This window comes from Helicoverpa armigera, chromosome 1 (genome assembly GCF_030705265.1).
Source record: "Helicoverpa armigera isolate CAAS_96S chromosome 1, ASM3070526v1, whole genome shotgun sequence".
NCBI classification, from domain to species: domain Eukaryota; kingdom Metazoa; phylum Arthropoda; class Insecta; order Lepidoptera; family Noctuidae; genus Helicoverpa; species Helicoverpa armigera.
The window spans coordinates 15451309-15474927 of NC_087120.1; positions in this window are offsets into that span (position 1 = coordinate 15451309).

The following is a 23619-nucleotide window of genomic DNA, read 5'->3' on the forward strand; positions in this document are numbered from 1 at the left end:
TGTTCGATATTTGGCCGGAAACTCACGGCAACTCACGGCAAATGTTCATTGTTCGGTCGCTCTTCGCGCGCTCATTTTTTCAATTAAGAAAAAATAAAAATAAAATACATCCTCCAATGAGGTTTTGTATGTCATGAACAGGACTTTGTTGTGGAACCCCAATAAATGCCTTCGTATGAATTTAGCCGGATGCTGCTAAAGATAGAAGTAGCGAAACATATACTTAATATCACTGTTACTGTTACAGCCATTTTATCGTCCCACTGCTGGGCACAGGCCTCCTCTCACACGGAGAAGGATTGAGCATTAATAATAAATAGTAAATAAATAGTATTAATACCTAATTTTATCATATATAATAATTATGTTTGTAGTAAGAGTAAATAAAACCAAGTAAACTAAGTAAATAAAACCAAATATTTTGGTTAATATTAACGGTTCTAGAAAATTGTTCGTTGCTGTTAAACATAATTGATTAAAATGATTGTACTCTAAAGATTAATGTTCTAATACGAAAAACTTAGCATCAATATAAACATTCATCTCAAAAAGTATTCTATTCTGATATCTACCATCGCAGCATCATAATAGGGTATTTTAGTCTAGATGAGAAAAAAATTAAAAGTGTATTACAATGATTGTTTAGAGGAAAAGCAATCGGGAAATGTTAGTTTCACTTCGTAAGGTACATAAATATATTTTTTATTGCAGTTTAAAGTTTTTAGGTTTTTTTATCTGTCTTTGAACACTACGAAATGTCGCCGCCATGCTAATGACGTCATTACGGTAGTAAACAACTTTTAACTAAGTGTTTCTCATATTTATATCCACTGGTACATGAATCCATAATTTGTCTGGTGTTTTTACACTAGTGTTCTCACATTCAGAAACAACACACCAACGATACGGAGCATAATTACTCATTATTAAAATTTTCAATACATATCAAAATATGTATTACTGACAGCTGTAGTTTGCTTACTAACGTAATGACGTCATGACCAAAAAACAATCGTGGCGTCCGTTGCGTGCCGCGTTTTCGCGAAATACGCGCGAAATTTGAAATTATGATAAAACAATTAATTTATATTCGTACATAACGTGAGAAAAAAAAATATTTTTAATTTTTTAGAGATATATTAAGACTAAAGAATTTATTTAAGATATATTTCAAAAATGCATGTAATACCCTATTTCAATTAACCAGAGTTGTATCCAATAAAATATGAACAAGCAACCTAGTTCAGCCCTACACGTCTTTCAAATAACATGACATAAAACAATCACAATGCTTGAAACTCCTGTTTCGATAGCCCGATAACATCAAGTTGTAACTTCACATCTATGTAGGACGTTCTTGGTGAACTCGTACTCGTGAGTGGCTCATATCATGCAACAAAACCAACCATCTGGACTACCCTTTCTCGAACTATGTTGGGGTCGACTTCCAGTCGATCTGGGTCTAATTGTACAAGTTACAAGAGCGACTGTCTATCTGACCTCTTCAACCCAGTTATCTGGGCAACCCCATACCCCTTGGTAAGACTGGCCGTCAGAATTTCTGGGATCTACCAGTAACGACTGGCAAAGATGTTCCAACAACTTTTATCGCGCCTACAGCAACACGGAAAACGCGTAACACCGCAGTCCTAAAAAACCCTAAAAAATGGTATCAACGCAGTAACTCGCACGATGTTTCGCGACGCTATTAAATTTGCTAACTATACCTCACTGATATTGATTAATAGTTAGCCTAATTAAGACGATGTAGTTGCCGCTCCGAGAGATTCTGTATTAAATTGAACAGAACGGTCCCATGAAAGTTTCAAAATTGATTTTGCATGCTGGTAGTATGGCCGGAATTCAATTATATTCGAGTTCTTTAGAATTATATGAAAAAATTAATTATAATGTCAACTTCAGAAGGTGACCGACTCTTCTTAACCCTAGACCACTAACCTTCCAGAGTACCCTATTAAAACTAACCATTCGTCGTTTCGACGAACATGTTTTTAACGCGGTATTTTTAGGTGATTTATGCTGTTTTTTATCTAAATTCTTCTGAACAATTAAATAACATAGGTTACATTTACAAATAAAACTACAAAAAATAAAGTAAAGAGAAATATTTATTCAAACTTAACATTTTTAGTAAAGCACTTGGTTTTCATGAGATCAAAAAAAGTTATTTTTTGGAAAATTAACAAAAATATTTAAACAAAAAAAAATCATATTTTTCTCTTAATTACTTATAGAACGAGATCTAAGTAATATAAAAAAATATATAAAAGCTATTTTTTGTCTGCGCAACTAGTGCAGAAATCAATCTTATGTACACCGCAGATTGCGATGCTGCACTGTGAGTTCTCTGTGTTCTTATAGGAACATAGGTATACCGCAAATTTTCCTTTTTCTTATATTTTGACCTGTCGATACAGACTCATTTCTCGACGTTGACTGCACTTCGTCACGATCACCACCTTCAACATCAGTACCAATCCCTAACACATTTTGTATTTTCGTTTTTGTATGCGTGGGCATTGTGGGCATTTGCAGTCGTGTTTCGAGCCACGGTTTTACAAGTTGGGAATGCAATTCTTTCATATAATTACGACGGCTCATTATCTTTTGTCCCAGAGTTGACACATTATAGTAATATTTTCTTCCGATAGTGGTTGTTTTGAAGCCATCACAAAGAAAACTGCGAAATAAAATATTCAATTTAAATATGAAAAGTGACACAAACACTAACCATTCGTCGAAACGACGACTAAATATTGAATATCTCAAAAACTTTAAAACTTACCTGCCGCACACAACCGCTTTCTGAAAGAGCGCGAGAGGCACTGAGTTGACAAGTCGCGACACGATCACTGGCGCCCGCTTTAAAAAGATATAGCCTATTTTGTGTCGCGTATTCGTCGATTTGACGAAGGTTAGTTGTCCAGGGTTAATTGACGTGCTTGATTACAGCAGAGCGAAATGTGTGTTAATCGCAATAAACACCTAAATACGCAAATTACTTAGTTTAAATATCGCAGTAATTTATTTATTAAATACTTTTTGCACTTTAAATAAAGACGGACTTAATAACACACATAATATACACATTTAAATATATTGCATACAAACATATTACATACATGCATACCAAGACAGATACAGAAAGAAATACCTGTCACAAAAACTACGTGACCGTAATGTTTAGAATTTTGAGTTATTTTTAGCCATCTTAAGAGACAATGACACTCAAAAATAGCTACTTTGGTTTAATATTTATTCACGAGCTAACAATCATCTCTACGACGTATTCAGTTCGCCCGTGTCCGCTAGATGGCGCTGCACCAACACTAGCGTTTCCTGCATCGCGCTATGGTTACGTTACAAGAGCTTAACTAGTCTCCGAACCAAGATTGTAAAGAACGAAGAATTAGAAGAAGTCTAGTTTACGCCATTGTAAATTTTTGAACAGGCCTTAACTTTTTTAAGGCCTTATAAAACTGAAAAAATAAATGCTGTGAAGCAGTATCCCTTGCCTAAACTGCACTGAATAAAGTTTCATGTAGAGAGGTAGAAAAAATTGCCAAAAAAGTTCTTGTTAAGGTTATCATCAATAGGGTTACGTCTTAATTTCGATATTAAATAATCCTAACTCTAGGTATTTATAACATTTGTATATACATGTATATGCAAACAATACAAAAGCTCTCTTAGCACGGATATTTCAGGACTCAGTCGGCCATCTATCAACGCCGTCAGTGAAAAATGATGTCTCTTTAATTTGGTATGTGGCAGGTTTAATCATGATTTATTTTTAACTAGCTTCCGCCAGCGGCTACGCCCGCGTAGTGTATTGATAAAAGGTAGCGTATAAGTTAATCCAGGGTATCACCTATCTAGATACCAAATTTCAATCAAATCGGTCCAGCCGTTTTTGCGTGATTGAATAACAAACATACATCCATACATTCTCACAAACTTTCACGTTTATAATATAAGTAGGATTGGGAATCTATACTAATATTATAAAGCTGAAGAGTTTGTTTGTTTGAACGCGCTAATCTCAGGAACTACTGGTCCGATTTGAAAATTTATTTCAGTGTTAGATAGCGCATTTATCGAGGAAGGCTTGTAGGCTACTTTTTATGCCGGTACGGGAAGTAGTTCCTACGGGATGTGTACATACGAATATCAATTTGTCTTAATAACAATAATTTTAACTGAATAAAGAGTTATCAACCATTGACTTGTTACACAAAGCTCATTACGTGTAAATAACCATTTTTTATTATATGTTATGCTAATAAAAATATATATCTTTACTATAACATATATCTTATTACAAAAAAGCACTCATACAATAGCTAATTTGGCAATTTAATATTATTTACCAGCTAACATCTCTACGACGTATTTAGTTCGCCCGTGTCCGCTAGATGGCGCTGCACCAACACTAGCGTTTCCTGCATCGCGCTATGGTTACGTTACAAGAGCTTAAGTAGTCTCCGAACTACGAGTGACTAGCGCGCTTTTCTCCAAGAGTATCTTCTGCAATTTTTGGACGGCCTGATTTCAAAAGGCCTTATAAAAACTGAAAAACAATAAATGCTGTGAAGCAGTATCTCTTGCCTAAACTGCACAGAATAAAGTTTCATGTAGAGAGGGATTTCAATATTTGTTATAGACTATATCTTGTTTTTCACAAAAATTATGCTCAACTGTAGTCTTGAGAATAACGAGTGTGTATTTGCAAATGTTATGAAGCTTCAATAGAAAAATGTATTCAAAAATGTATTTCTCCTGCAATTTGAAAAAGCTAGAAATGTAATAGGTATATACTGCATGCATAGAATGATTTCCATTATTTAAAGGAATCTAACTAGTTTTGCATACATATAAGTCATTATCTCTTCATAACTGTAATTTTAATAAAAAATGAGTTTTGCAAATCGAAAGAGAAAAAAAAACAAAAAAAAAATGACAAAAAAGTTCTTTTTAAGCTTTCATCAATAGTTTCACGTCTTAATTTCGATATAAAATAATCCTTACTCTATTATAACATTTGTACCTATATATGCAAAAAGCTCTCTTAGCAAGGATATTTCAGGACTCAGTCTGCCATCTATCAACGCCGTCAATAAAACATGATGTCTTCACTTTTGACTTATTTTAATTGGTGGCAGGTTTAGTCAGAAATTTTTGGTTCTGCCTATCTGAAATTATATTTCAACCTGAATAGGAATATGCTTATTATTTTAATGCAGGATAAGTAAAAGAATACTCGAACTGCAGAGCCTTTATCTTCTTCCTCCTGCCCTGTTCCCAATTTTATTTGGGGTCGGCGCAATATGTCACCCTCTTCCGTATTCCCCTGTTACTCGTCCTCCTCAGGCAATCCATCCATCTTTTCTTAGGTCTTCCTCTTCCTATCCATCCATCTACATTCATACTTAGCACACACTTTGTTGCATGCGTATCATCCCTCCTCATTACATGCCCTTACCATGACAATCTTCTACTTCTCATCTTTCCGTTACTGCAGAGCTTTCATATGAATTTAAAATATAAAACGAAACACTATGCTAAATTTCACGTTATATCGTTTTAAAATATCGACTGCATGATTTATTTTTAATTGGTTATCTTAAGTATTCATTAGGTACATACGAATATCAATTTGTCTTAATAAAAATAATTTAAACTGATTAAAGAGTTATCAACCATTGACTCGTTACACAAAGCTCATTACGCGGTAATAACCATTTTTTATTATGTGTGCTAATAAAAATATATGTCTTTACTATAACATATATCTTTTTATTAAAAAAACACTCAAATAAAAGCTAATATGGCAATTTAGTATTATTCACGAGCTAACATCTCTACGACGTATTCAGTTCGCCCGTGTCCGCTAGATGGCGCTGCACCAACACTAGCGTTTCCTGCATCGCGCTATGGTTTCGTTACAAGAGCTTATCTATATAGTCTGAAGCTTCGAATGATGAGTATTAAGCTCTGTCGTGCAGGTTCATTCATACAAATATGCAAATTTTGAATTTTTGAACAGGCCTATGTTGACCCCTACAACATAGGCCTTATAAACTGATTAAAAACAAAAAATGCTGAAAAGACGAAGTTAAATTGCAATAAACAACATGTTTCCTGAAATAACTCAACCAAGTTATTATCAGACAAAGAATATTTTCAAAAACTTTACAGGATTACAGTAATATGTAAGTATCAAAAATTTCGAGTACCTACGTATTTATAAATAGTTTCTATTTTTGTTAGGTACTCTTCAGGATAAATAAAAACAGAATACATTCATTTGTTATCATAGGTATATAAAACATGTAAGGCTTATCATCAACAGTTTCACGTTTCAATTTCGATATTTGTTATTGTAATCCTAACTGTATTATAACATTTTTATCTCAATTTAAGTTTTTTCAAACAATAACAAAAGCCCTTAGCACGCAGAATTCGGGACAGACTCTGCCATCTATAAACGCCAATGTTCATTTCATTCTGTTAACTTAAGTCAGCGCCATCTAGCGAAACATAACAACTCGCTCTGACGCAAGTGCGCGTCGTTGCTCACTAAAATAATGTAGGCGCATCGACACTACTTGTAACTTCTCATGGATGGCGTTGTTTCGTAGAAGTTTATATAGTGAGTAATTTCTAAACATTTAACGTTGTATATGTTATGGACCATGTGATTAATTCGGGCATTATTTATAATGCCCGAGCATTATGAATAATGTCTAGCTTTATCGGGCCAAGTGATTAATAACTATCTTAACTTCATTATTTATCACATTGCACGGGCATTATTATATTGCTACATGACAGTTGGGCAATTTGATAATAAAGCTATATTTTATGCGGTGCGAGGGTGGCAGTTGTTTAAATAAATAAATTCTGTTACTTGCTACATATTTTATGATTATTGTTTCGAAAATTATATGTTCTTTTTTAATGGGAAATTATAAGTCTAACCACAAAATTATTTATTGGACAATTGTCATCTAATTTACTTACTCGGCATCGTTTTTCTTGATCTCATTTTTCTTGGCAAGTTTTTTTTTATGGTAGAATTTAATTTGGATTCAAAACATTGTATTTAAAATTGAAGTCAGTGACGAAAACGAATCGCTGCAAACCCGACTCCACGTAGTCTTGTCTGCCCTACCCCTAGAGTGCAATTCAAAACCGCGTAGGCGCGGAGGATCAAGGCGGCCTGCGAGCTGAGGCGCAGGCAGTTTTAACGCTCGCCGCCGCGGCTGAGGCTGGCCGGCAGAGCCGGCCAGCAAGCCGAAGCTGCGGTGGTGAGCGTGAAAACCATCTGCGACGATAAGCTCGCATGGGACCGCCGGAGCCCCGCAGCGCCGGAGCCGTGACAGAAGCCGTGCTTGCTGCATGTTGCATGCTATTAATATTTAGTTTAAGTTAAATGTCAATAACAATAAAAAAAATGAAATTAAATGTGTTTATATTACTTTGCCCAAAAGGTCACGGGCAATATGTATAGTGCCCGGTCAATTTCATTATTTGAATAATTATTATCAAATTGCACTCTCATATTGGGCATTTTTCATAATGACCGGGCATTATGTATACTGCCCAATTTATCACTTGGTCCATAACATATACATGATGCCTATCTTAAAATTACATTTCACCTAGAACAGGCATTTTCTTTTATTTAAAAAGCACAGCAGTCAGGGCCTTCATATCTACCAACATGAACTTAATTATATAAACAACTACATTATCTGACACGTTATCTCTTTGCTTTCAACTGCATGAATTACTTCATTAATATACCATACAATAATTGCAAACTTAACTATGTGAGGTAGAGGAAGACGGTTGTCATCCTTTTACGGAAATGATTGCCTAGAATTGTTCAATTATATTCAGGATAAAGAAAGATATATGTTTCTTATTTATTATCCAAGAATAGGCTAACCTTAAAGAATAGGCATAACGATTTTCCGAATCTAATACGCGGTTATCAACTACATACTGACTCATCAGACGAAGCTCATTCTGTGTAAGTAACGTGTTTTTAATTAAAAACAAAGTCAAGGAAAATCTATCTGAAACAAAATATACATCTTTTATAGTTAATAACAATGAGATAATAGATATTTTGGTAATTTCGTTTTAATTGCTGGATTTTATTTATGTGACACTAGATGGCGCTGTTCCATAACTAGCGTTTTCTGCATCGCGGTATGGTTACGTTACAAGAGCTTAGCTATATAGTATCTGAACTAAGAGTGCCTAAGAGGGTTTCTTACAAATATTCCTATTGGGGTAGTAATTTTTGGACGGCCTTTTTTTTAAAGGCCTTATAAAACTGAAAAACAATAAATGTGAAGCAGTGTCTCTTGACTAAACTGCACAGAAGGATTTCAATATTTGTAATTCTTCAATACTTGTTCAGAGCAACTTTCACCTTTGACACAGTGGTGACGTAGCATCGGGTGGCGCCCGGGGCGGCTACCTATTGAGCACCCCAATTTTTTTTTATGGATTATTTCTAGACGCATTCTAACTAAATATACCTACCATCAACCTTTTAATCCTACAGTAAGCCTAAAATATAATAATCCTTATCAGAATTTTTTCTTTTAGTGTCGTATTGATTGTACCCAAATGAAAAATTTTCATGAAGGAAACCTAAATTATTACCTAATTTGAGATCTCATTTATTTATTCCTTTATTTCAGGCAACTATACAAATAAAAATTTTATTTATTAATTTATATTTTACTCACTTTAAAAAAAGTGTGTGGACTATTTCTATTTTTCGTTTTTTCTTCTCAACTCGGCTTTTAATGTCTTTAATGCTGACCAGCCAACTATCCGCTACAAAAGTTAGTGTTCAGTTCCCATCGAGAGTTAAATCTAAAGTACCTACCTATTAAAGAAAGTAAATATTTTTTGTCCTTAATTTAATGTTTGTTTTAATAATAATTTCTTCACATTTTATACCGCGCTTAAGGTTATGTCAGTGCCATAACTTATTATTTCTCTTTGTGTTGGGGGGTGCCTTTAATAATGTGACCACGACTGTAGGTATATGTAATATGATAATTGTAACAACACATACCAAGACAGATAGAGAAAAAAAAACCTATCACAAAAACTACTTTACCATAATGTTTAAAATATTGATTCATTTTTGGCCGTCTTAAGAGACAATAACACTCAAAAATTATAGCTAATTTCACAATTAAATATTGTTCACGAGCGTATTATTTAGTTCGCCCGTGTCCTCTAGATGGCGCTGCACCAACACTAGCGTTTCCTGCATCGCGCTATGGTTACGTTACAAGAACTCAACTAGTCTCCGAACGAAAGAATGCCAATGTTGTGCCATTCATTGGGATCGAAACCAACTTTTGATGAAATTTTTGGACGGCCTGATTTTTAAAGGCCTTATAAAACTGAAAAACAATAAATGCTGTGAAGCAGTATCCCTTGCCTAAACTGCACGAAATAAGATTTTAGACTTTAGTTTTTCACAAAAACTCTGCTTAACTGTAGGATCGAGAAATAGGAGCGTGTAATGGCAAATGTTATGAAGCTTCAAGAGATTGCCGTATTCTCCTCCAATTCGAAAAAGCTATTTTTATAAATACTGAATGCATAGGAACCACTTGTAAGAAACCAGAATTTACAAAAGACAGCCCCCAAAACGCCCACCCTTGACCACTTTCTATGTGTTTTTGCTTCTTCTTCTTCGCGAGTCGATGGCAAACTTAAATTTTTGAGGCCCAATATTTCGCTACGCATACGGCATTGTCAGTAGCGTTATAGAGGTCATCCACTATGCAGCTGTCGGGGCATAGTGGGCAGCATAAAAGGTGCCGCATGGTTTGTGGTATGGCACCACACCCGCAGCTATTGTCGTCAGTGTAGCCCCACTTACATAGGTTTTCCCTGCACCTGCCTACCTCTGCACGTAGCCTGTTAAGAGACTTCCATACAGGCCACGGTTGGTCGTAACCTGGTGGAAGTCGTTCCACGGGTGGAAGGAAGTCAGGCAGGGCAAGTTCTCCCCATTGTTCGATGCGGGTCTTATCTTCGATCTATCTCATCTTCGATGTGTTTTTGCTGGGAAGAAGAAGTGGCTCTCCAGGAAACAGCTATTTTAGAAATTTAATTTATTATATCTCTTTGCTGATTACGATTGACTAGATTAAGTGGTGGATTATCTGTGATCATAATTATTTTGGGACTGTTGTGAGTCGTGATGCAAGTTAAGTCTGAGGTTTGTGATTTGCTTATTGTGTAAATTTACTACGTTCCTGTCCGCTTCGGGTCTCGCTAGTGTAATCCTTAGCACGCAAGTTCTTGGATGGTGTTTCTTAAGACACTTTGTAAGTTAAAAATGTTACTTCGTGACCAGCTGATTATGCCAAAATACACTCGCGAGCAAAAAAATGGAATTGCCCCCTTGCGCTATACAATTACAACGATTGCCAATGATTACAATATTTACAGTTAAATGTTTATCATCTTTTTTCAAGCCTATACTTTTAGCTTTAAATTAAGGGTAGAAACAAAAAAATCCTTCCCGTATTTCAGGAGCTAATCATCTTTATTTAAGACAGCAACGACAATCAGGCGAAAAATAAAATTGAGCTTAGCTGAAAAATTGAACATTTCAAACAAAATCAAGCATAGGTTATTATTTCAGTATTTTGTATTTCCTCCTCTAGCTCTTATTTCTGCTTTTTACGGTTTCTCATGGACCTGATGAGTTTTTAACTGTTTCATGCGGTAAGTATTCCCTCCCATTCCTCTACCAGCGCCATTTTCAGCTCAAGTGTTTCTACCCCTCTTTCGAACAATCCCGCAGACCCGGCAGAACTTGGCCCTGCTGGTGCTGGGTTGCTGACATCTCCTTGAGGAGCGTGTGGAACAACGCGCGCGCCGACGCGGTCCCGTTGTCTATTAACTAGACATGAGCGATGAGCCACCTGAACTCACCGCCCACAAACCTACGCCTACGGTGGCCGGGAGTTGTCTCGTGACACCCAGTGCGAACTCTCTGTCGTTCCGCCTCCTCCTTCTCGAGCATGACTGCTTCGAGGCGATGCGAGGCGATGGCATCTCATTCCCTCTCGCATCCGGCCCTGGTTCAGGCCATGGTCACCTCCGCCTAAAGCCTCGACTAGGACCCGGCGGTGCACTTCCCACGCAGGGCACACCTGGATTGTGGGGTCCACCGTATCTTCGGGGCTGTCCCGCACAGTGGTGACACCCGGGCGCCTTCTCGCGACCGATAAGGTAAGCTAAGGTCCTTAACCTAGTCATCCCTCATCATCATCATCTCTGCCATTGGTCGTCCACTGTTGAACATAGGCCTCCCCCTTTGATTTCCACAGATACCTTTTGGAGCGACCCGCATCTAGCGTCTTCCGGCGACCTTTGTAAAGTCGTCCGTCCACCTTGTTGGTGGACGTCCTACGCTGCGCTTTTCGACCCCATAGCCATCTGCTCTGCGAGCAATATGGCATGCAGATTGCCAGTACAACTTGCTAATCCGGTCGGCTATATCAGAGACTTTAGTTCGTCTACGGATCTCCTCATTTCGGATTCGATCACGTAGAGAAACATCGAGCATAGCCCTCTCCATAGCTCGTTGACCGACTTTGAGCTTTCAGATGAGGCCGATAGTGAGAGACCACGTGACGTAAAGTGACGTAAGTCATCACTGGTAACACACATTGGTTGAAGACTTTGGTCTTGAGGCACTGAGGTATGTCGTCAGTAGTCATCACTGGGAAGTCCTTCCCAGTGATGTATGAAAGTACGGCTCGCCCATTGCGCCATGCTTTGGAGCAACAGGTCCTGGGCACGGACGCAGTGGTTGATGTTTATTTATTTATTTATTTTCCATCCATCTCCTTCACGCCTTACTCCACTTCACTGGCACAGAAGCGGGCGCCGCGGCAGCAGCAGCTTCGACGGCACCGGAAGCGACGGCAGCATTGGGGGCGGCGGCAGACGCGGGAGCTGCGGTGGTGGCCACCGTGGAGATGGTGGCGGTAGCGACAATGGACCGCCGACCCTTGTCTTTGGTCTTGACGGGTGGGGCACAGATGTTGCTCTCCACCCGGTGTTCGTTCGGCCTTCCAGCAGCATGCAGTAAAGTGTGGCGTGGCGCTGCAAGCCACGGCCTTGTGGCCGGGCTGACCACAGCGGAAGCAGAGGGCGCTGCGGCCGACCTCCGAGGTGCGCCGACATCCAGGCAACCAGCAATCTTGGCCCCGCCACGGGGCAGCTCACCGTGATGGTGCTCATGCCCCTGAAGTTGGGACGTATGGTGCTCGCCTTCACTTCTTCGGCGGAGCACCCACCCATCCTACTGACGGCGGCCACCTCCTCCGAAGTGACTGAGTCGTCCAAGCCCAGGATGCGCAGATCTGCGCACTTGTAGGGCCTGGAGACTTGGGCGCTTGGTGTGGTCCCCTTCTAGGCGAAGGTGCCGTTGCAGCCGCAGCCGCATAACAGGCCCTTTGAGCCGCTGGACGGAGAAGCGAGCCTGTAAGGCCGCCATCTCCCGCCGAACCACGGCCAGAACCTGGCTCTCCACCAGGGAGGACTGCGATTGCCGCGGAGTGGCCCCGCTGCGCTCCACCTCCTGCTCGCGCTTCTTTTCGAGGTCCGCCCGATGACTCCTGTTCTCCTCCAGGAGAGACCCTTAGGTGGCCGTGAGGCGAGCCACCTGCTCCTGCAACATGGCCAGCTGGCTCTTAGGAGCCAGACTAATGTAACTCGCCACTGCGGCGGTGATGGAGGCGGTGGCGGCCTCAATCGCGAGGTCGCGACTGGCCTGCTTCTTTTTTAAAGTGACCTGTCTGAAGCTCCTGGTCGGAGCCGAGGGCCGACGCGTCCTCTTCGGAGGACCTCTGATGAGCTCTACTCCTCCGTTGCCCCCCCAGGCGCTCCAGCGGGCCTCTGGTCAACGGGCCTCCTATCGGCCTTTTTGGCCGAGGCCCCGCGGCCACTGGAGGAAGACCCCAAGTTATCCTTCTTCCTCTTGAGGAAGGCCTGACCCTGTGGTCCTTTTTGATACGGACTTGCAATCCGTGTCCGCATCCCACTTCCTATTTTCGTCTTTGTTGTTTTTTTTTTGTGTTTTATCGTATGCATAAAGTTCCCACGAGTAATTCACTTTATATGCAAGAAAATGTGTGTGGTTCGCACTAGTGACCAATTAAGCTACCCATTGGCCAAGGTTACAACCTTTCTCACGGTGCGCCGCCACTTATAAGTTTGGCGATTTTTTACAGAGGTTTATCTTAGGCGGTTAAGCCGAGACCCTCGACCCCTTTTGGAAAATCAGAAACATGAGGATGACGATCTCCTCGGGGGAACGGTGGTGGGAGGGATATCCCCCCACCTGCCGGGAGCAGGAAAAGTGCACACTGGGCCCGCTGTTGCTCCGCACGTATTCATTCTGCTCAGCAGAGGGACTTGCGTAGGGCGTCCTCCCTTGCAGGATTAACCTGCGCTCCTCCCGGGATGGCCGCCTCTGGGCCCCACCGGACAGAATACCTATTAGCATACGGACACGCATTGCATCACGTGGAGGTTTTCTGACCCAGCACCCTTGCCAGTGGACTTTAGCGGGACGCCTCTGCTACTCCTCCGGATCTGAGAGTGAGGGAGAGAAGGGGATACTGCTGCCATTCAAAGGAGAGGAGCGTGACGAGCTCGAGTAGTCCAGGGTCGCATACCTGTAGCGGTTCAGACCCTGTCAGCCAACAGTCAGAACTTTTGTATCTTCTGAACCTTTGTCACTTACTTAAGGGATATATATAAGTGATATCTAGTGTGATGAAAATATAGTTAGGAAGGCATCCAAATTGGAAAGCTCATATGAAACACTCAGATAGGAAGGCGTTAAGAGATTGTTGGTGGACATCAATCATTTTATTTAATATCTGTAGTAATTGACGTCAGTGCTTGACAACAACTGATTTATTCATATAAAAACTCTTTACACAACAACTCCCCTTTTAAGAACATAACACACATACACTTCCCCCCTTAAAATAACATAAATCTTTAAATAACATAAATCTTAAAATTCTCGGGAACAAAACCTAACACAATTAATTGAAAAAAATTAAAATGAAACAAGACTCTAAAATAAAGATTCAATACTAGTAAATAGTTTAGCTTTTGCCCTAGTCAATGGACCAGGCGGGATTCCGCTCGAGGTTACTGAAGGACCTGCTGCATCTTTCTCATTAGGTTGAATACCTCTTTCCTGATCAGAGGAAGCAGGTGCCACATCGATTGCCACCGGGATTGGCTCACATTTTATCAAATGTCGTCGGTTGCGCCTTACTTTATTGCCACAGCTTGTCTCAACAAAATAAGAACGAGGAAATCCCGCTTGCCCTATAACTTTACATCTTGTTCTTTTATTTTTCCCATTTAAACAAATAGCTTCGTCTCCACATTTTAGTTCCGGAAGAACTTTAGTGTTTCTATCGAACCACCTTTTAGAAATAATTTGCTTCTGCAACATTGTTTCATGTTCCTCAACTACTTTTGGTTTTAACATATTAACACTAACTGGTAACTTACATCTTAACTGACGGCTCATTAGTAACTGTGATGGGGAACTAAGACCATCTCTTGGAGTATTCCTATAATTAAGTAAGGCCAGCTGAAAGTCACTGTTATCTCTTAAACATTTAATCAGCATTGACTTGACAGTCTGAACTGCGCGCTCACTTTTCCCATTTGATTGGGGATAGTTAGGAGATGATGTTATGTGAGTAAACCCCCACTCCCGTGCAAATCGTCTAAACTCGCGACTGCAGTACTGTGTGCCATTATCTGTGACAAGTAGTTCAGGAATGCCATGCCTCGCAAATATTTGCTTAATTTCTTTTATAATGCTTGCCGACGTTATATTCGGTAACTCACAAACTTCCACATAGCTAGAATAATAATCCACAATCAAAGAAAATACTTTCTCTTTCATTCAAAATATCAGATGCAACTTTATTCCACGGAATCGATGGAATCTCCACAGGTAATAATGGTTCCTTGGCAGGCGAATTTAAACATTCCTGGCATATAGAACAACGTTTAACAAATAACTCAATGTCACGAGAAATGTTTGGCCAAAATATTGCTTGGCGCGCTCGGCGCTTACAGCGGTCTATACCCTGGTGGCCCTCATGAACGACCCGTAACATTTCACCCCGTAAAGAAGAAGGTATTAAAATTATATCGTTTTAAACACCACACCATCAACTTCATACAATTCATCTTTCATAGACCAAAGGGCTTAACAACATCCTCTACTTTACATTTGTGCTCCGCCAACCCGAGTTAATGCACTTGATAAGCTCGCTTATTTCTCTATCATCGCGAGATGCCTTTTTTATTTCACATAGTTTATTGCATGAAATAGGAATGTTATTAACAATCATCGCTACCTGATACATTATATTTTTACTCATTATATTATCCTCATATAAATCAGGCAACGGTGCGACAGTGTATCGGGAATAAACATGTACTTTCCCGGTTTATAGCTCACAATTAAATCATACCCTTGTATTCTTAACATCATTCTTTGTAAGCGTGCTGGAACGGACATCAACGGCTTTTTAAAAATACTCTCCAATGGCTTATGATCGGATTCAACAACAACACGTTTCTTCCCAAAATATATTGATGGAACTTCTCATGCAAACACAATGGCAAGGAGCTCCTTCTCAACCTGCGCGTACCGGCGCTGCGTGTCGGTAAGCGTGCGTGACGCGAACTCGACGGGGCGGCCCGCCTGCATGAGCACTGCGCCCAGCGCGTGCGCGCTCGCGTCCACCGACACCAGCACCGGCGCGCTCACGTCGTACAGCGCCAGCACCGGCGCGCTGCTCACCGCTCGACACAAACTCTGAAATGCACTGCGCTCAGCGCACTCCCACAACCTCCGTGTCTTTACGAAGGAGGTTAGTTAGTGGTAATGCCAATTCAGAATATTTTGGTATAAACTTAGACAAGTAATTGACGGCACCCAAAAACCGTTCTAAACTTTTTCTGTCCGTAGGCTCTGGCATTTCCGTTATAGCCTTTACTTTATTGGAATCCGGCCTCATGCCGTTCCGATCAAATATATGCCCTAAATATGTTACCTCCCGAACTCCTATCTTACACTTAGCTTTATTAAATTTTAAATTTATCTCACGAGCCCTATTTAATAAAGCATCAAGTCTTCTGTCGTGCTCCTCTTTATCTTTTCCCCAGACTATAATATCATCAATAAAACTGTCAACGCCCTCCAAATCTTCTAGAAGCTGGCGTATCTTACCATGAAACACTTCCGAAGCGCAATTTATTCCGAATGGTAAGCGTAAGAACTGGTACCTCCCGAATGGGCTGATAAGCGTGCATAAGTCAGCACTCTCCTGATCAAGCTGCACCGCCCAGAAACCGGAGTTAGCGTCCAGCACGGAGAAGTGCGTGGCGCCGTGCAGGCGTGCCGCCAGCTCGGTCACGGTGGGCAGCTGAAAGTGTGCGCGCCGAACTGCGCGATTCAGCTCCCGCGGGTCTAGACAAACACGAATGGTATTATTTTTCTTAGCGACTATGACCAAAGGATGCACCCAGTCAGTTGGATGTGTGACCTTTCTGATCACCCCATATCTTTCCATTCGCTTGAGCTCTTCCGCCAACTGGTCCCGTAAACTCAGTGGTATTTTCCTCGCTGCTGAGATGACAGGCCGTACTGACTTATCTATCACAATGTGATATTTACCAGGCAAACATCCTATACCATCGAACAAGTCATCATATTGAGACAAATTTAATGAATGAATCCGCTTAATCAAATTCAATTGTATGCACGATATCCGTCCCAACACACTCTGACATTTCATATCGGCTATAGCAAATTTCAGTTCATATTGTTTACCTTTATAAACACAAGCTATATAGGACGTTCCCTTTACCGGTATTACATCGCCACTGTAAGATTGTAACTTTATAACTTTATTACATTTCAAAATGCTAACATCTAAACCTAATTCTAAAAATCTCTCAAATGACATAACATTTATGTCGGCACCAGTGTCAAGTTTGAACTTCTCGGTACCACTGCCACACGATAATATTTCAAACCACTCACCTAGTCGTTTGTTTCCCTCAATCATGGAAATAAAAATGCGCGCTGTACCACCACCTTTATAAAACGCATTCGCTTTGCACACCTTCGCAAAGTGACCACGATTTCCACACACGAAACACGTGCATTGATTCGCTGGACAATTTCCAGCCTGACAGCGCGGTGACAGGCCCCCGCAGCGAGCACATAGATGCGGGCTGGGCGCTGCGCCCCTGCGCGCGCCTCGCCGGCTGCCACCGGCACTCCCGCGACCTCGTCGCCGCTGCGCGCCAACCACGTCCACCTGCGCCACTCCCGAACTCGTGCCAACAGCATCCATCTGCTGCTCGGATTCCCTGGATATTTCCTCGGCTTGGCATAGTTTTACAGCTTTGTCGAGATTCAGATCCTCACATCTCAACAGCCGATCTCTCACCCTTAAACTTCGAATGCCACACACAATTCTATCTTTGATCAATTCGTCCTCAAGCTCTTTGAAGTTACAATTTTTCGAAAGGAGGCGTAACGCAGTAACATACTGTTGGATTGATTCGCCTTCCTCTTGGTTCCGAGTGAAAAATTTGTATCGAATTAGTGTAATATTTAATTTTGAAACAAAAAAACTATCGAACTTCTCAAGTAAAATTCTGATATCATCTCGATCCTCCTCCTTATCGAACGTAAATGTTTGGTATATGTCAAAACCTTCCGGACCAATTAAATTTACCAGTAGACTCGCCTGAACCCCAGCAGTCTCTGTATAGGCACCCGAAGCTTTCAGGAACAGCGTGAGTTGTTGTCGCCACCGTTTCCACGCCTCTGCGCGGCTTGCAGGACCGCCGTCCAAACTCAACTCGGATGGTGGGCGAGCGTGTTCCATTATTTTTGTCGATAAAATTGCACCAAAATACGTATTTTATAATAAATTTTGAAAAAATTTTCATCACCGCTGTCACCATGTAGTAATTGACGTCAGTGCTTGACAACAACTGATTTATTCATATAAAAACTCATTACACAACAATATCCAACCGGACACGCTTCTAAATGTGCCTGTACTACTGGCACGAGGAGGCACTGCCGCACCCGGCCTTGGTTCTAGCTATGTCTCCTTCTGCGAAGCAGTCATGCTAGATGAGGAGGCGGCGGAACGATTGAGTGTAGGGTGGAGACGTGGGTCTGTGGGCAGTGACCCACGTCTCCACCCTACTCTCAATCACCCTACCTACATCTAGCATGACTCCGTTTTTGTCAGTAGTAAGTTGGTTATACCATATTTATTACTTTAGATAAAGTTGACCAGCTATTATGAATAATATCAGGATAAAGTGATTAATTTATCACATTGTCTAGTCAACTTAGGTATATATAACGACCAATCATTATGTATAAAAAGTATCTAATCACTATGACTGTAACATATATACTATTACCAGCTTCCGCCCGTGGCTTCGCCCGCGTCGAGTTCAGTTATATCGCGTTTCCAAGAGAACTCTTCCAAAGTCCGGAATAAAAATTATCCTATGTTCTTTCTTAAGGTCATCTATCTCCGTACCAAATTATATTAAAATAAGTACAGTGGTTTAGACGTGAAAGCGTAACAGACAGACATACGGATAAAGTTACTTTCGCATTTATAATATTAAGTAGGGATACTTTTTTGCTATGTACATCGATTACGCCGAAGTTTTTAGACCGATTTACATAATTCTTTTTTTGTTCGACGCGGAATAGCTGCCAATTGGTTCCATAGACAGGCCAGGATGGAAACCCTGAGAAATCGAGGGCAACTTTTGAAAGTTATATTCATACATAGGCTTAAAACTTAACACTCAGGTGTAGGCCTGATAGAACTATTCAACGGTGAAGGTTTGGAGCTCACCTGATGATGAAGACCAGAGAAGATCGAGGGAACTCGACATCTGAATATGTAAACTACCTCCTGTTTGGGCTTGTATTATTCGTATTGACGAGATCTTTGCAACAGTGAAGACTTGGAATTGACCTGATGATGGAGACCAGAGAAGGTCGAGTTAACTCGACAACTGTGTAGGTATGTAAAACACCTCATATTTCGGCTTATATTATTTGTATTGATGAGAACTTTCCAGTTATGCGGATAGTGACAACTATATTTTGTATCACTGAAAAGCTTTTAAAAAAACTTTTTAAACTAAAAAAAAACTTTTTTACAAAAAAATAAAACCGACTTCCAAAAACTGACTTTGGAAGTCGGTTTTGAAAAGTCGAGAACTATTAAAAGTTTATTTATGCGTAAAGATAACAGTTCTACATTTGCCTTAAGTCATTTACATACATTTCAAACATATTTTTTATGTTATGTTTGTAATGTAAATCAATATAGCTTTTTATATTTCTCGTGAAGCTACATAAAATACTACATTAAAATTTTTACTCAATACCTAAGTGCTATGAAGTGAAAATTACGTGCAAAACTAGATAAACTCCTATAGATATTTAAAATTGTAATCTTTCTATGTGTGTTTCATTGTCTAGCGCATGGGTTATTTCTATTGAAGCTTCATAACATCTGCAAATACACACTCGTAATTCTCGATACTACAGATAATGAAATCTGAAATTCTCAACATGAAATCTTATTCTGTGCAGTTCACGCAAGGGTTACTGCTTCACAGCATTTATTGTTTTTCAGTTTTATAAGGCCTTTTAAATCAGGCCGTCCAAAAATTGCATTCTGTATTTGAGAAGTGAAAAATTCTTTTGATGAACTTACCAAGTCAGTTCGAAGTCGTTCGAAGACTAGTTGAACTCTTGTAACGTAACCATAGCGCGATGCAGGAAACGCTAGTGTTGGTGCAGCGCCATCTAGTTCGACATAAATAAACTCTAGCAATTAAAACTAAATAACCATAATTTCTATTATTTCGGTGTTATTATTTATAAAAGATGAATGTTATATTTAAAATATATTTTTTCTTCGGTTTGTTTTCCTACTTATATTATTTATTTCCTTTAGATACATGTATAACACGTGTTAACTAACAATTAAGGTTGTTAAGTTTTTAAGCCTAACAGCCTTTTTCAGGCGGTGTAAATACAACATATCATCAATAAAATGGCTCGTAATACCTATGCCTACTACAATTTACATTTACTTAGTTAAATTAAACACTTACTATTATAGTTTTGTAGTAACTTATTACAAAACCTACACGACTGTAATGTGAAGAATTTTGAGTGTTTATTTGCAAATAACATAAGAAATTACATTTCTCAATAACGTCGTCAGCCGTCTTACAATACATTAACACTCAAACAATAGCTGATTTGGCAACTTAATATTATTCACGTACTAACATCTACAAAATGCTTAGTTCGCCTGTGTCCGCTAGATGGCGCTGTTTCATAACTAGCGTTTCCTGCATCGCGGTATGGTTACGTTACACGAGCTTAACTATATAGTCTCCGAACTACGAGTGCTGTACCCAGGTACTGTCAAAAATTTATCCGTCTGACAAATAATGACAAATTTTTGCAAAGGTCTTGACTATAAAGGCCTTATAATACTGAAAAACAGCAGATACCATAGTGGTGGCATTCGGGTGTGGACACACAAACTCCAAAACCCCCATATCTGGTAAGAACCTGCGTTCGTCGGAATTATAATTTTTAGTATGTCTTTATACCTAATAATGCATAACGACTGTTGTTAATTTTTATAATCTCATAGAGCCCGAAACTCGAAACTAATAACACAAAGTAACCAGGGTAACTGTACGGGCTTATTGATAATTTCAATATAAATAATGTTTACTCTATTATAACATTATTATGTATACTTGATGATTTATCATATAAAAAGGCCAAACGGTCACGGTGCATGCATATAAAGAAACCGAAGAAAATTGACAAAAACGGTCCTTTGTTGCGGAACCCCAATAGTTGCCTGCCTATGCATTTGCTAAAGATAGAAGTAGCAAAACACATACTTAATATTAACCTTATTTTCTTGATATTCACAAGATTATCTACTCTTATACCTAGAATAATCGTATGTTTGTGTGTAAACACTAAGCTCGTATATAAAAATTCAGAAAAAATATTTACAAAGTATTATTTAAGTAAAAAATTAGTGCCAACTATGTGTTAGCTTGCAATTAAGCTCGGAAAGTGTTATCTCCGAATACTTTTTAGTGAATAGCGAAAAAACCAGAAACATAATAATAAGTGCTATGACGCACGAGGTTGTCTCCATGTGGAGTGTCGACACGGCTGTTGTTGTGCCGATTGTCGTTACGGCCAATGGTTTAATAGCCAAGAGCCTCGACGAACACCTCAGGAGGCTCTCGTTAGGCGGCTGGATCAAGGGACTGATTCAGAAGGCAGTACTCCTTGATACGGCACGTATTGTGAGGAGGTTTCTGTCTCTGGGACCCTAACCACCGGTACCTTGGACCCTGTGCCCGATATCGGTGGCAACCTCTTTTTTATATTTTTAAATGTTTTTTACTTTTTATTTAATATTTAAAAATGTAATAAATATGTGCAAGAATAAATAAAGGAAAAAAGTGCTATGAAAACAGATACTTTATAAACTCACAAGTGAGAAGTGCTAAGTGGACATACTTCTTGTTCAATATTTTAATGTTTACCATACTCCCATTGACTTTCAAGCGTTAAAAACCTAATTACGAATAAGTAATTGTAAAAAACAAAAACAAACAGCGGTTAAGTGTATTTAAATTTTGAACTTTGACCTCAACAACTAGCGCTGAACCCGAGTGGCGAATAGGCGAACTAATAACATAATTTGTTCAACAACTACCGCCATTACAGCCTCAAGTGGTGAATAAACAAACTAAAAATCTGTAGCACCAACTATCAAATACTGATATCATTCACTCATTTACGACACTACTGCCACCACAGTCCCTAGTGGGGAATAGACGAACTAAAACAGTGCTACCAACCGCCCACAGATAAAATTAGTACGGGCAACAGTAATCAATTCGCTACACTACTGCCATTACAAACCCTAGTGGGAAATAGCTGAACTAAAAATAAAGCGCCAACTATTAAAAATTTGAAATGGCTTTTATGGATATGGATATGTTACCGGCCGAACCCGATTTTAGGACAAACCAGTTTTGCCTAGGCTCAACTAGTTCTTCCTATAAGCGTTAGGATTAACTAGTATAGCCTAGTCCAAACTAATTTGTCCTAAGAGATTTGTATAAAGAGTCTGAAAATGCACTCCATAGCAGATTGGGGGAACTGTTTCGTGAAATAGTAAAGAACAAGAAGAGAACAAGTCGTTGAAATCGAACACTACAATACACAAACACTTGAACTAATTAGATCACAAAACATACCTGTAAACGCCTCCATACCGCAGGGAAGTGTTATAGGCTGCCTACTGTTCTTAATCTACATTAATGATCTCCCTAACTACATAAACGAAACAAGCGTATTATTTGCCGACGACGTCTCTATTTTAACATCATGCAATAATAACCAAAATATAAACCAAACCCTAACATCTATACTTGACACTACAACATATTGGATGAGCGAACACAACCTTGAAATTAACTTTAATAAAACAAAAATAATTGCTTTCCACCCGCAACAAAAAACCCCGATAAATATTAATCTTGAATACAAAGGATCGAAATTAGAAATAGTCAATAAATTCACCCTTTTAGGCCTAGACATAGATACACACATCGACTGGAAACCACACATACAGAAAATAAAAACTAAGCTGTCTAAATTTACATATGAGTCGTTAAATATCAAAAGTGCTTAAGTCCACTAAAACGTTTTTTTTTAGTCTTTGGCTAGTTTGATACTCTATGCAAAACTAAACATCTTGGTACAGTTCAAATACTCTAAAGTCCAAGAAATCTTATGAAAATAAGACTCTAAAACCATACTGTTATTTCAAAATAACCTATGTCCTGACTACTGTGTAGATCAAATCCACTTTAGTCCAATTGGACCAATGAGAAGCCGGTGTTTGGGTGTCATGGCCGCCATAAAACTAGATTAAGTCACACTGTATCTTTTCATAATAGATTAAGTCCACAGGAGTTCGTCTCAAAACAGCTTAAGTCCAGGGGGTATATATCATACGTGCTTATGTCCAAAATAAAAACTGGTTTTTAGCGTAAAATAAGTAATATTTTATTTATTTCTTTAAACAAAATGACTCTGAATCATTATTGTGAAAGATAGATTGCCTGATAACATTCACAGTCTCGCAAATTTATGATATAGGCAATTTTACTTATTTGCGCAGATTCGTTTATGTTCGACTTAAGCGAGTTTGATATTTAACGACTCATATGCCCTCAGAGAAATAAAGAAAACAACAGACCTGAAAACAGCAATAGTAACATACTATGCGTACGCATTCGCTTGGCTTAAATATGGAGTAATATTGTGGGGTAACAGTACAGACGCACCTTCATTATTTA